The 15,807-nt window shown below is 42.0% G+C and overlaps 1 long non-coding RNA gene and 1 pseudogene across 1 annotated transcript in view; one reads left to right on the forward strand and one right to left on the reverse strand.

The window, feature by feature from the left end:
* Positions 1 to 4,048, reverse strand: part of LOC106144050 — a 22,011-nt gene extending 17,963 nt beyond the window's left edge. The window contains exon 1 of the long non-coding RNA XR_001229159.2: positions 4,022 to 4,048. This is a non-coding gene — a long non-coding RNA (uncharacterized LOC106144050). The remainder of the gene's footprint in view (positions 1 to 4,021) is intronic.
* Positions 4,049 to 15,577: 11,529 nt separating this feature from the next.
* Positions 15,578 to 15,807, forward strand: part of LOC106144046 — a 737-nt pseudogene continuing 507 nt past the window's right edge.

The following is a 15,807-nucleotide window of genomic DNA, read 5'->3' on the forward strand; positions in this document are numbered from 1 at the left end:
AGGGAGGGAGGGAGGGAGGGAGGGAGGGACGGAGGGAGGAAGGGAGGGAGGGAGGAAGGAAGGAAGGAAGGAAGGAAGGGAGGAAGGAAGGGAGGAAGGGAGGAAGATAAACTTTCACCCAAGAGTCTCACTTGCAGCAATGTATCCAGGACACGATATTTTACAAAAGGCACAATTACAAATGGCATGATAGGGCTGGGATGTAGCCTAGTGACAGCGTGCTTTCCTAACATCCATGAGTCCCTGTCCAGATCCAGTCCCAGCATCACAGCCAAATGGCATAACTGCCCAAAGAATTCCAGGACCTACCTGTAAGGATATAATAGCAGCATAAAACATGTTTAAAATCGTTTTAACAATATGGGCAAATATTTATTACAGCTTCCAAAAAGAAAAAAAAAACATTTATAGATCAATGGACTATTTAGTAGAGCCTCAATGATCTTATGTTTTTAAAACATTCAAATTTACTTTTATAAAAAGGAAAATAGATGTTGGTGGTGCACACTGATACTCCTAGCATTTGGGAAGTGGAGGTTGGAGGATCGGGAAGTTCAAGGTCACTTCTAGCTATATAATGAGTTCAAGGCTATCCTGGCTTGCTTGAGACCTGGTCTTAAGAAAAAATAAAAAGAAAGAAAAAAGCAGATGGGAAAGATCAGGCTGTATATACCAACGTGTTAGCAATAACCACACCAAAGAGGCAGAATCAGAGGTGACTTGGGGCTATTTCATCATGGTGTCTATCATTTCTAAACATTCTTCCCTAAATGCATATTCTTTGAGCAACCCAGAGCATAGTACTTTCTCCTTCTGGCTTGTCTGCAGTTATCAATAGTAGGTAACATCCTGGTAGGGTGCTGGAAAGGAAGAAAGAGGATCATGGACCACAGGGCATTTAAATGCTCTGAGTCTATGCTGCTCCTTACTCTGATTTCCTTGTCCTTTCTCATCTCTTATCAGAATGTTTGCAGTCTCCAGTGCTATTTTATTGGCTCCTCCTGTGAGTGACAGGCCAGAGTGTCCCAAGAATCCTTAATGTATTTTGTGTCAGGGGCCTGTGGGTCAGTAAGGTTATTAATAAACAGTGCCTCTTGTTCTAATTTTGGACCCTCCTCTCCGCCATGCTTCCCCTGCTGTCCCGCTTTTCCTTTCGTTTCTCTTGTCTGATCCCTTTCCCCTCCTCCCTGACATAAAGCGTTCGGCATTTTTTATTTTAGCTCAACCTTTGGCATTTTTTCCCCATCATGCTTTGTGGATGCTGCCTGTCCTGCTACGTTTTCAGGGAGAACTTAATTTTTAAGAAAATGCTTGATTCCTAAATCAATTTGCAGCAGCTAGTACACTCCTGTGATATTACAAGCCGGGGAGAATAAAGGGACACCAAAAAATTGGGCAAAACATGAACAAAAAGCAGGAGGGTACCTTGTTTTTCTCAAGGATTTCTCTTAGGCTAGATGCACAAATAATCAGGCAGTATGTGAAAGTCTAAGTAAACATGGATGGATGTGAGGTGAGAAGCGGAGTACAGATTTCTTCTTTAATATTTTTCTGCTTGGTTGATAAGATATAACTAACAAACTTAGCATCACTTGTGAACTTGGCGTTGTTAGCATTGCATAGATAGTCTTAGAGAGGTTCGTCAACTTTACCTCTCATTTAGAGGTTGATCTCCTGAATTTATGGTCACAGTAAACCTGCTTTTTCGTTTTGAAAAAAAATATTCAGTACATTTTATTTATTTTATTTATTTAGCTTGTGAGTGGGGTTGTGAGGAGCACTCATGACAAGCATATGCACCGGAAGGCTAAAGGAGAATGTGCAGAAGGCAGTTCTCTATTTCCATTTTGTGGATCCTGGGGATTAGAATCCTGTCAATAGGTTTGGCGGCTTTACTTGCTGAACCATCATGCTGGTCCATGAGTTCTATTCCTGCTGGCTTTATTATACAAATAGAAATGGCTACATTATGATCACCAATCTTTCTCTGTCTCTCTCTGTGTCTCTCTCTCTTTCTCTCTCTCTCTCTCTCTCTTTCTCTCTCTCTCTCTCTCTCTCTCTCTCTCACACACACACACACACACACACACACACACACACTGAAAGTGCCTTCTGCAAACATACTAACTTGAGTGATTACTTTCGTCTTTAAAAGAAATGCATGTCCGCATGGCTGTTCACCCACCAACTAAAGGACGAACAGTGCAGCCAATTTTGTTGTCAACAGCTACAGTATCCACCCTTAGTCTTTTCAGACATACCGCTACCTGTAGAACCAGCATCCTAAATCAGCCATTGGTGGTGGAGGCTATGAAATAAAATAGTCTGTGAATGTGTACGTGGAAACTGTATATTCTAAGTGGAGAAGCTTAACCTTCCTAGTCTCACAGAGCCCTGTAGGGTTCTATTGAACTTTATGGGCCCTTCTCAGAACGATATTGTCAACATGCAAAGTAAAATGCATATGACTTTTGTTTTAGACAAACACATAACATCTTTAGCACTTAGAAATGTAAAGCACCTTTGTCAAAATTTCAGATAAACTGTGATTAGATATTTGTATATCTAATACCAAAATATAATAGTATATTTGATAACTCTTTTCATTCTGAGATAATGCTTTAAAGATTTGTTTCTATTTTGTTTGTATGGGTGGGGGATAAATGTATATGTAGTATGTATGTGCAGTGCCCATGGAGGTCAGGAAAGGGCATTGGAACCCCTAGAACTGGGGTAAAAGATGGTTGTGAGCTGCCACGTGGGTGCTGGGAACCAAACCTGGGTCCTCTGCAAAAGCAGCAGGTACTCTAACCTCTGAGGCATCTCTGCAGCCTCTTGAAAATAGTTTGAATTGCCACCGGAGTGTGGTATACGAGTCCAGATGATCTCTATCAGTGATGGAGTCCCGGGTACTAAAGTACAGCTCTATTGATTCCCTGTGATAACTGAAGCAAATGTTTCACTTTAGCCGCTTTGTAAAAATCAATGTGTGATTGTCTTAAAATCTGTTTATTTAAAAAAAAAATAAACCTGATCCACAGGGGAAGAAAAAAGAAAGAAATACATGGTTGCATCTGTGAAGAGAACTCTCCAGGAGTTGCTTCTGCCGGTTTCCCTTAGCAATGATCAAGCAGAACTTTCCTAAAGGAAACTGTACAAAATGCCTATGGTTCTATGTCGGATTATTCATTTCGTTTTTTTTTTTTTCAAATTAACTTATTGTCTATTTTAGAGTCAAGAACCCAGCGTTTTTTTAAAAATGTGACTGTTTCGGCTATTTCCGGTCAAGGCCTGGGGTCCACAGGTGGCGGGACAAGGAGAAAGAAGGTGGTGAGTATCCAGCTACAGTTCTTAACGCACCAGGGACAAGGTTGCTTGTGAAAACTGGCAGCTTTTTTGTTCTCCTTCAGCCTTTTTAACACGCAGCCAGGTCTCTCTCTTTAGCCAGGCCTGCTGTGGTCGCGACTGAACTGGACTGAATGCATTCTGCCGAAAATTCCCACGGAAGCCCCTCCACGGCGGAGTCGGTGGGAGCTGGGTGTGTGTAAGCTCAGAAGATCTTGGCCTGCCGAGTGTAACAGCATCTCTGCCCTTGGAGATTATGGGTATGATATGGGTGAGTGTAATGGATAGGGCAGTCTGTGTACAAATTTCAAATGACTTGCTACACCCCTTTCAGGTGGCTGCTGTCAAAAGCATTAGCGCGTTCCACACACAACAACTGTGTATCGTGTTCCCTGTGGCCTCTGCTTCCACGGCAAAGCTCCTCCCAGGCCGCACAGCAGGTGAGAACATGGGGGTGGGGGGGGACCTACTAAACACATACAAGGGGGTCTCGTTCTTTGAGCTCCGCTGTATTAATAGAGAAATGCCCAACCTGTACCTAAATTAGCAAGGACTGGAGTTCAACGAGATCCGCCTGGGAAGGCTGTCTCCCACAGACCGAAATGTCTAGCCTGAGGAGAACTTGATTTAGCTCGCAGCTGTGACGCAAGGGAGCATTGTGCTGCCATGGACTTACTCAGGAACTCCCAGTGTCGCCACTTCGCTGGCGGTGTTTATGGAGAGGACAGAGCAGAGCCGCCCACGAGGTAGATGACACTTTGAACAGTTTTCTTCCAAGAATTTTTTTTTTAAGTGAGTCTTCCTATGGCCTAGAAATGTACAACGTTTAAGCAAAATGAAGATCTGCAAAAGACTAGCGTTCTCGTTCAGGTCTTTTTCATGTTCAAAATACCTAGCATTTTTGCTCAGCCTGCTACAGGCACAGACTGAGCGGAATGCGTTTCTCCCTCTCTCAATTCAGTCAGACTGGACTCGCAAGCAGGACTTTTCTGGTTTCGTTAGCCAAACAGAAACACAATATTTTAGCCTTAATGAAGATCCTCGGTTTGGGGCTAGGAACAAAGCTCAACGGTAGAGCACTTGTCTAGCTAGTACAGGCCCTACTGGTGCTATGTCACAGGGAAAAAAATTACCATGGAGATGGCCCAATATTCAATATATACACTGCTCTTTCCATGGCCAAAATTAACTCTTAGTTATAACTTTTTTAAATTTTTCTTTCGTGTGTGTGTGTGTGTGTGTGTATGTGTGTGAGTGTGCGTGTGTGTGTCCATGCACATGAGCCATAGTGCATGTGTGGACATCCAAAAATAACCCATGGGAGTCTGTTCGCTCCTTGCACCATGCTGGTCCCAAGCTGAACTGGCAGTAAACACCGTTACCTTCTGAGTTGTCTCTCTGGCCCAAGAGGGATGGATTCATTGATTGATTGGTTGTGTATTTGTTTGTGTATTAACACATTGAATATCTGTTAGCATTAGAAACTACTGAGCTGAGTATATTACCTGCTGCTATCGTTATGGAAATTATTTGTTCAAAAGCTCAGCCTATTGACGGCAAATACGTTTCTTCAGCTTTCAGAAGATAGCTGTAAACAAGACGGTGACCCCACTCTTAAGATCCAGTCTCAATTCATCTTATCTTTATAATAAATAATGCCCATCATGTCCCAGGTTCTAATGTACATGCTTTGTATGTGTTAATTCATTTGACTATTAAAAATAACTGTAGACACTACTTCTACCAGTATCTCCATTTTACAAACGAAGAAACTGAGTCCCACATAAATTAAGATGCTCACACACATGGTGTATTGGCAAGGCCAGGATTTAGATCCAAGCAAATCTCACTTTGGAAAATATTCTGTTAAGCACCACTTAAGAGCAAACAGAATCAATGTGTACTTTTTTTTTTTTTTTTTTTTTTACCATAAAAGCACTGAAAATGCCAGAAACCCCGATAGGCTCCAAATTTAGTTCAGTAATTGAGCAAAACTATGGGGGAAAATTAGTGTTAGTCAGTCTGTAAAGCAGCAGAAGATGAGAGTGATAGATTCTAGAAGCTCTCAAAAGGCCAAAGCAAACCGAAATTTAATGGGGATAAACATGAAACATCCTTAAAAGCATTAAATCCCCTGTACATGCCCAAGTTGATTGGCATCTGACTCCAGGATGTGGGGGTTCTTCCCCATGAGAGGCTCTGTTTAAAGCCAGTAATGGCACACTGTCTGTGACAGTCACAGAAGTTCTGAGTATTCTGTCTTTTTCACGAGCCCTCTTAAGGTACTCTGGCAATCCAGGCCAACTCAGGGAAGGCGGAGGTCTGGCTCTAGGGCAGTTAAGGAGTGGACCCAGTGAAACAAAAGTAGTGGGGTGAGGGGTGTGTCTGTTATTCTTAAATACTGGAATTTTTCTCCTAGGGAGAAGCAACTCTGATGGCTCTGAGGATAGAATCCAAGCCAGTGTGACTTCTGCTCCCATATACAATCAAAGCCTTCAAAACACAAGCTATTGGAAGAATGGGAACTGTAGGACAGGAAACTTTTCCCCTCTGTCTTTCCTAGTGGCTGTGGTCCAGGCCTTCATGCATGTATGTCACCTTCTTGGAATCTGAAATTCACAAACTCTACCTTCATTTCCTTGACCAGCCGTCTATCTCTAGAACTCTGGCTTCAGCAGGAACATGAACAATGTCCTCCAGGCCTCCGCCCACGGGTAAGTGTCCGCACCTTCTTCATTCTGTTATAGAACCTTAAATCCAAACGAAAACATTACTTCAAGATTGTCTGTCCTCCAGGTAAGGGAATAGCAGCATGCCAACTAACCATGTAGAGCTATAGATGTTGTCTCTAGTGTCAGACGGAATCCCTGCTGCCATCAGAGCAGGCACGTCGGCAGGGTCCACCTTAGCATCGCTCCACAGCAACTTGGTCCTAACCTTATTCTAGGAAATTGGTCTGGTCCCCAGGGGCCACCCTATCATTTAGCTGAGTGCTTACTATCATTTCTAAGCTAATTTGGGAGCTAATTGTGAGTGTCAGAGGCTCTGACATTGTCGAAAATGGTAAATGATTGAGATAAGCCAGGATCAGGGAAATTCAACATAGAAGAAGATGGGGTCTTGTAGCCAGTTTCGTGTTAATGTGTGAAGGGGTGGAGTGGCACTGTCTCTTAGTTGCCTTCAGGGCCACTGGATGATGGGACCAGAATGCCTCCAAGAGTTCACGCTGCAGGGTCAATCTAAGTTCTTTATATCGGAATTTATTTTTATTAGATTTAATTATGTATGTGCACGTGCATCTGTAAGAGGATATGTGCACCTGTGTGCACGTGCCTGCAGAGGGCAAAGGCTTTGGAGGCGGCTCCCGGAGCTGGATTTACAGGCAGTTGTGAGCTACTATCCCACATGGGTGCTGGGTTCCCTCACGGAGCAAAAAGCTCTCTTCCTGGCTATAACCCATTTCTCCAGGTCCTCATCTAAATCCTTCTAAAGGATTTCAGAGGACTGGGGAGGTGGCTCAGCAGATAGCACACTTGACTAATTCCCATGTGAAAAGGTGGGTGCACTCTTACAGGAAGATGGGCAGAAGAATCACCCAAACATCTAGCCAGAAGTACACCATGGATAAGAGAGACCTTGTATCAATGAGGTAGAAAATGAGAATCTATCCCAAAAGTTTTTCCTCACTCATTCTCTCTCTCTCTCTCTCTCTCTCTCTCTCTCTCTCTCTCTCTCTCTTTCTTTCTCTCTCTCATCCCCCCCGTCACCCACACAATATCTGAGACAGAGTCACACTATGTAACAATGGCTAGCCTGGAACTTGCTGGGTAGACGAGACAGGCTGTGAAATCACTGAGATATGCCTGCCTCTGCCCCCCGAATGCTGGGATTGAAGCTGTGGGCCACCATGCCTGGAAAACAAAATTGCTGGCAGAGAGAGAGAGAGAGAGAGAGAGAGAGAGAGAGAGAGAGAGAGAGAGAGAGAGAGAGAGAGGACTTTAGAAAAAAGAGCCCAGTCCCTAACTGTGGTTATTTCCAATTTACCAGCCTACCAGTAGGATTTAGTGTGGTCTGGCTTAAGCGATGCACACAGGCATTCTGACCACAGGTGAAACTGTGCCTGTCTCCTCAGCCCTGCTCCAGTTGGCAGGCTGGCTCTTGTGGGATGGGTACCCCTCATTCTTCACACCTTCTTCACCTCTGGGGACATTTCTACAGGCAAGGGCAAGCCACTAGCCTCAGGATTATGTCAAGGAAAGATAAGCAACTTCAAAGGATTTTGAAACTACCAGAGTTCTGAAAAACAAGTACATTTTGTACTCTGAAGAGTTTAGACCGAATGTTCTAGAAGATTCTATTTTGGTCAAGATATCTGTATTTGCTAAGCACAGTGGTGATCATGTTCTGAGCACTTGGGAGGCAAAGGCAGTCAGATCTCTGTGAGTTCAAAGTCTACCTGGTCTGCATAGCAATTTCCAGGCCAGCCAATGCCACATAATGAGACCTTGTCTCAATAATAATAATAATAATAATAATAATAATAATAATAATAATAATAATATCTCCAATTAGCTACCATTTATTTCTAGGCACACTCTGTTTGGCACAGTCTTCATGGTGATAATATTACTATCTACCCTTGGCCACTGACTAATCTGTAATGTATTCAGAAACAAAGTTAAATCAAAGTGTTGTGGTCATTAAACAAAAGATGCCAGGAGACTGCTATACCTAATTTCTTTTGCCAATGGTCAGTTTTGAGGAACATCAAGCCAAAAATCCACACCCTGACACAATACTCACTGTGCTGAGTGATGAACCCATGTCATCACTGCAGGGAACCTCTGTATCATCTCCTTTACCTGGAAGACAATAGTTTGTGACCTACTTGCTGGATATCTCAGGCAAGGGACAAGAGAGAGGGCTTTTTCTACCTGCCTTTCTCTGGTCAGACACAGAGGTCAAGGGGGAAGACAACGTCAGTCTGGAGTTCCTGCCAGTTATACTCTCCAGCTTGTGGACCAGAGCCAGAGGGCTCTGGGCTACAAAGTGTAAACAGATTTCTGTGGCCTCCTAATCTAGGTAATTGGTCCCAAATGCTGTTACCCCTTTCCAGATAGAAGCTTTGCATGCTGTTTTAAAAAATCTGGAACTTTTCTCAATTGACAGAGAACAGTTTGGGGTGTGAATTCAGTCTGTGCCTCAACTCTAAGGTCCCTGGAAACAGCCAGGTAGATACACAGGAAACACAGAAGCCTCTGTGCAGAGTTCCACCGTATTTTCTTATGTTCACCCCCTCTCTCTTTGGTCCCCCATCCTCACGAGTGGAAGGAAGCGTGTTTAATCTACATGAACAGTTTTGGCTGAGTCTCGCAGACCGAACACCACCTGCAAGACAACAGGCAGGTTTCCGAGCAAGACAGAACTTCAACCCAGAATAATATATTGTTACCAGTGTGCGCTATCATGACGCTAGCCGAAACCAGCTGTTCTCTGACGTCATTTTCAGGCTAAAATTATGCCTCTCATGTTCTGTGAGGACAGCAGTTCTGGCAAAAGATTGGGATGGTCTCTTTAGTGATTTAAGCTGTCTTGTAGAGGGCAGGCTACAGAACCTCACAGAGGCCTCTACAAAGCAGAGACAATTACATATACCTTGCCCATTCAGTGTAACATTAAAAAAGATAAAAGTTATGGGCCATAAGAGATATAAGGACACTTCATATATTACCATATGATACAAAGCATTTGCATAGCAGATTTGGTAGTGCAGCTACCCATGCAACACAAGAAATGAAATTTTCTTTATGCTGGGAAATCTTTAGCTTAGAATTCAATAGGAAAAAGCAATAAATAAATACATAAATAAATAAACAGCATAGCTTTCTTTGTATCTTTCAAGTCAGTAACAAAATCTCAGAGTGCCTTTAACTTTTCTTTTTCTTTTTTCTTTCTTACTTTCTTTTTCTTTTCCTCTCACGCCTTCCTTTTTGCTTCTTCAAAACTTCCCTTGTCACATTTTTCTGTTAATTATCTCCAGAACATGTAGTCAAAGTCTCTGCTAATCATTGCTTAGGAGGAGACTGCTCTTTCTCTTCTCTTCATCTTTGATTCCAAGTCAATGTCTTGCCAAGACTTTTTCTTTAAATTCCATTCTATTTCTCAATCCTCTCTCTCTCTCTCTCTCTCTCTCTCTCTCTCTCTCTCTCTCTCTCTCTCTCTCTTCCTCTATCTATCTATCTATCTATCTATCTATCTATCTATCTATCTATCTATCTATCTCCCTATATCTAATTCAACTTGTCAGATAGAAGACCAGAGATTTTTGGGAGGACTGGGAAACCCCTACCTTCTGACCTGAGAGACCAGAATATGAGACAGGACACACTCTCCTCTCTTTGGGTTTTTTTTTCCCCCCAGAAAATGCTATCGGTGCTTCCTATTGCCTTTAGTTGTCCAGAAATTGGAAGTTCACTCCCATGCATAGTCTACAGCCATTCATTTCTCCAACAATATGATTACATTTTCTCTTGACAAGCAGTCTAGCACTAGACATATTGGATCTAAGCACGGAGACACATGCTGGATCAGGTCATTTTTATAAACAGTGTGACCTTGAGCAGCTTGTATAGCATCAGCATCCCCGAGCTTTATCATCATCACCTGAAGAGTGGAAGTCGTAACACTTTCCTGACATCTGAGGTAAAAAACCAAGTTACCTTAGCACAGGGCCTGGGGTCATAAAGTGTCCTTGAGATGTTAGCTGACAATTTTCCATTCACGGTCTCTTTGCTGAACACTGCTCTGTGGACTGGAGGTTTTGCTCTATGGCAGAAAGATCACCTGAGGTGTGCAAAGTCCTGGGTTCCAGTCCTCGTATCTCAGAAACAAAAAAAATAAAAAGACAAGATTATTTACCAACTCAAAGGCTAGGACTTTCTCTCCTCTTCTTCCCCTTTGGCTGTTTCCATACACATCACTGAAAGTTCTCTTCATATACCGTCCTTCTCTTCATCTCCAGGTGAATTTCAGGAAAGAAAACTAGGACAAAGACATTCCAAAAACACCTTTCAGTTCCGTCTAGCCTAAGCTAACTTCTATTCATCTTTGGCTCAAGGTTTCCTTGTGAACCCAAACAGGAACTGCAGCTTACCCCAATGGCAGTGAGTTGAGGTACGGGTATTCCCACGCTTGTTTAAAGTTTAATGCCTCCCTTTTCCACTTTCAAATGCTGGAAGGTTAAAGATTTGTGGTTTTCCTGGCCACCAATTGAGATCTGGTAAGTTAATCTGAATCTTGCTTTGAGTTTGTCATTCGAATGAATTCACATTTCATAACGGTAACCCTTGCGTTTAGAGCATGTCTGCTATCTTCACCTCTGTTGATTAAAAAAAAATATAATAACTTAAGTAAAATGTGAGAGGCACTTTATTTAAACAAACTACAGTGTGCAGAATGCTTGCATCCCCTTGTCTCAATAGTAAATGTAATTTCATTTTTACTATTAGCAAAATATGTTTCATAGCACGTGTTTCAGTGAGGCCTGCTGCCAAATATCTCTCATTATTTACAGTTTCGTTTATTTGTCAAGACATTCCAAGTTGACTAGATGATAATTTGCGATTTACCTATTTCTCTCGACCTTTGAAGGTCTTCCGTATGTCATTGCTTATCCCAGGTTCTGCTAAACTGTGAGTGTAAAATCAAACTTGTATAAGTTAATCTTTCTTCCTCTTTCACTTCTTATTCCTCTAGAAAGCAGAAGCCCAGACTTTAAGCTAATTTCCTCCAATCATATGCCAGAGGTTTGGGAAGATCTAAAGGCAAATCTTTGACATCCAAATGATAGGTTCACCGTTACTGATTGATAAGCTTCTGCACATAGGTGATTTCTGGCCAATAGAAAGAAACGGCTTCTGCCATAAACAATGAGCAAGAGCGAGTTTGGAGAAAAGGGTACCTTTTCTGTCTATAGGAAGAGGGAATGCGTACTTCCAATTTTTGTTGTATCATAAGACAAAATAATCTTAAATAACACACGTGCAGCTTAATACATCAACGATCTCTGAAAAGATTACTTCCCTAAAACTGCAAGTTTGATTAAAATGAAAGCTTTGCTATTAAATTATACTGAAAATCTATTTCTTTAGTTCACCAGACAAAGTTATTCTGGGATAATTCTTTTCTTAAGAAACGTGCACTATATAAAGATCCCCGCTACCAAAATGCTTCTGGTACCTTTTTCAGAAACTGACTATATTTCTTACCATTTAAAAATTAAAACCTAAAAACACAGAAGTCACGGGTTCTTTCTTCTGATCTATAGTCCCAAAGTACTGTCCATAAAAATAAATTTTACGATGTCTTTGAGGATCCCAAAGAACTCAAGTCAAGATATTTTTGGCTCAAAAAGAAAGCCATTTTGATATTCAAAAATTTGGCCTCTCTTAGTCAATCCCCAGAAGGGGAAAAAAATAAGCTAATCTTAGTAAGATGGTAAATTGAAGGGACTTGCTCTTCTAACTTGATCCTCGGTCATGTTTTAAAATATGATCAAAACAGTAAAGACTTGGAAAAGACATTGGAAGTTTCAAAAATAACTCAAAATAGAAAAGTTGAGTCTTCCTTTAAGGAACTGTTCTGTGTCCACATTAGAGACCGACAAGGATTTTGGGGGAAAATAGCTGCAGCATTTCCTCTGTCCTTGTCTTCTGTGTAGCAATCAAAAACATGCACTCAGCATGCTAACAGGGCTACCAGATCTGTTCACACAGGACGGAGCGTCAGGTTTTTTGCTGGGCAAGTACTCCAGGTGTGATTCTGGAGGGCCAACCAGCTGAAAGGAAACATAGCTAACAGACACGGGCAAAAGACCAGTGGCACATACAAGCCACATGCGCTACCATGCATGTCCAAAAGCGACAGGGCTCTGCTCTAGGTCCTTGATAACTCAGGCATGTTGTGAGCTCTGGAAAGAATTTTAATCTACATGGCTTGAAAATCAAGGCCTTTTATACATGCCGCATACAATGTGTGATGGTCATGGCTAAGACGCTGCTGCTCCATTATCCTTGTCCATTTGGAATGAATGAGGCTAATTAATTTTAGGCCATACTTGATGAGGTCAGCACCATACGAGGGGTGCGTGCTAGACATTGCTAATCTCTTTCAGCTGAGAGTGATGAATTAAAGATGAAGCATGCCTTTGCAGGCCTAATTTAGAATGTATATCAAAAAAAAAAAACCTACAGCAAATAATACTATTCCCCCATAACAAAGGAAAACTTGTTCTCTCGGGCTCCTGGACTTGTGTTGATTTAAAGACATTTTTGGTTTTCTTTGGACTTCCAGCTGTGGTTGGGTGAAGCCTCTCTAGAAAAATCAAGCCATCTCTCACACGCAGCCATGGGAACAAAAGGTGGGATGAAAGGGAAGAAAGAAAGAAAATAAAAACAAAATACAACAATCAGGTTTTGATCCCCTGTGTATTAAAATTCCACCTACATATTAGGCAGAGACCCTCTTTCCCCCCCCCCCCCCGAACTACCAGACAAACAAAGATTTCAAATTAGGATACCTGTATTCAAGGCCACCCAACTCTGCTGGGATGTTTCAAAGTAATGTGCTCAATGAGGCAGCCTGGGTTTTTTTGTTGTTGTTGGTGGTGGTGGTTTTATGTATGTAAGTGAGTGAGTGTGTGTGTGTGTGTGTGCATATGTGTGTGTGTTGTGGGTTTTTTTGTTTAAGTAGATATCCTAATGAGGCTTATTAGGGTTTTCCATGTCTCAATTCTAAATGCCAATAGAGATTGGCCAGGTAGATAATGTGATACCTTTTATTAAGCCAAGGAAAGAAATTGTAATACAGACACCTCCAGGCCAAAATGTCTTTATGAAAGTGAGTGCTCAGCCAACTTCCGGGGTTGTAAAATGGAAGGTGCTCCCTTCTATACAAGCACTAAAGAGAAGAAAGAATTAGTCACGATTTCTCAAAGGTGACTGTTATTAAGTCCCGAAGCAGAGTAAGGAAGGAGTTTTAGCCCAGACATTGGCAAGAAAAAAAAAAGTGTCTGGGCATATCAGAAATGAGAACTGCTTACAGGTTACTACTGTGAATGCTTGGGATTTCTAACTGGTGGCCAAGCCAGCTCCTGACTTTAGGTCCCAGTAGCTCTCATTAGAACAAGCAGCTTCAAATTACATCTAATCTACACGATGAATCAATCTTTCATCCCTTTAATTGCTTCTGAAAATATTTATATTTCTTAATAATGCACATTTTGTCTTGTAACTTCTGATTAAACCCAGACGGGCGTTCCCCAAGCAGGCAGTGACCAAGCAAAGACAATTTGGGACGGGAAGGAAAGGGAAGGTTTAAGAGACAGACTTTTCTTGCTGGAAACCATCAGAGGAGAACTGAAATAAATAGCAATTGGGCAAAGTACTGCTGAGATCTAATAGAAATTAAAGATTCATTTTTACTTGTTTATTTTTGCACACAGAGTCTCCTGTAGCCCTGGCTAACTTGAAGATTGCTATGCAGCTGAGCATGACCTTGAACTGCTGATCTGTCTGTCTTCACCTTCTGAGGACTGGGATTGCAGGTGTGTAGTACCAAATACATTCTTACTGTAGGACTGATTATTAGTTCTGGCTATCTAACTGATTAGCTTTATAAGTGTCGCAAGAAATAATTGTGATAGAGACTTAGAAAAATTTCCACATTACAATCAGTTAACAACTCACACAAAGTATCATATCACCAAAACAAAATCCCAGCACTCGGGAGGCAGAGGCAGAGGCAGGGGGATCTCTGAGATTTCAAGGCCAAGCCTGGTCTACAGAGTGAGTTCCAGGACAGCCAGGACTTCACAGAGAAACCCTGTCTCAGATCCCACCACCATTCAAACAAAAAGTTATAATGCAGAAATAGCCAGAGGACCAAATAAATATACTGGTTGAACAAGAAGCATGGCAGGACAACAATGCCACGTTGTCAAAGTGGTATTGATTCACAGTTTGGGGACCAAGAGAAAAAGGTGTTCCATCTCGGTATGGTCAGTGTCAGTCTCCCGTGCTGCTACAGACCTCGAGTCCTCTTAATTCGCCTGGAAAACAGCCAGAATTTTAAATTACATGATGCTCTAAGCAACCTTCCCTGCTTCAAGTCCAGTCAGCCCACTCGAGCAGAGAGTTCAAACAACTGAAGCTCAATATGTAATTTTACCATATTAGACCTGGTATCTTCAGGAGGCCCAGAGCGGAGGGTGAATTTGAGGCCAGTCTGAACATGAAAATCAAGATAGACAAGCAGGAAGAGAGGAATGAGAGGTAAGGAAAGGAGGGAGGGAGGGAGGGAGGAAGGAAAAACATTGTCCCTTTACCAAATGGCTACAGCTTCTTGTTTATTTTCTAAACTATATATATATAAGTTTAGAAAAGTATATATTTGTGATATATGTATATATATACATACATATTTTCTATACTAGATATACTGTATATAGTATAACTATATATAGTAAAACTATCTACAGAACATTTGAGTTGTATTAAGCATCATGAGGACTTTGGTGCTGATCTCAAATCATCAGATGCTGTGTATAAATTGAAGACAAATACGATGCTACTTGGGAGAAGAGACCTGAGCCTACGTGGGTCTTGGTCCAGGCCCTTTAGAGATGACAGTTCCAGATTCTCTAGAGGCAAAGCAAATAAAATAATTTCTTATAGTGCTGAGCATTCTTATTGACAGCCTCTAGAAGGGGGGAGCTATCCCTCTTGCCTGTGAATGAGTCCTATAGACCCTCAACTCAGACATGGCAATTGCTTCTTGGTTCTGCTCCTCATTCTCAGAAGTGAGAAAAGCATCTCCAAACATCCTAGTTCAGTACACTGAATCTAATCATCCCATTTTTTGAGAAGAGGAAAATAAAGGCCAGTGGAATGGAGGTCATATATACTTGGTAACTGGCAAAGCTGGAATTTACAGTCAGGGTACAGGGCTGGGCAATGCATCTCAGTGGTACATGACTTTCTCTGCAGGTGTGAGACCCTAGGGTTTGGTCACAATCACTGCGAATTAGATACATAAATAATAAGTAAATACAAAGAAACTGAGCCATGAGCTATTCCACGCTGCCTCCGAATCTGAAAATTTTTCATATTCAGAAAATAAGAGAGATGTCTTGCGCCCACTCAGTGCAATTCAAAACTTCTTGCAAGCTCTTTGCCCCATCTACTGCGAGAATGAAGACCATTCTCAGCAATCAGACGGTCGACATTCCAGAAAATGTGGATATCACTCTGAAGGGGCGCACAGTCATTGTGAAGGGCCCCAGAGGAACCCTCCGGAGGGACTTCAATCACATCAACGTAGAGCTGAGCCTTCTTGGGAAGAAGAAGAAGAGGCTCCGGGTTGACAAATGGTGGGGCAACAGGAAGGAACTGGCCACCGTCAGAA

This window comes from Microtus ochrogaster, chromosome 22 (assembly GCF_000317375.1).
Source record: "Microtus ochrogaster isolate Prairie Vole_2 chromosome 22, MicOch1.0, whole genome shotgun sequence".
Classification (NCBI taxonomy): Eukaryota; Metazoa; Chordata; class Mammalia; order Rodentia; family Cricetidae; genus Microtus; species Microtus ochrogaster.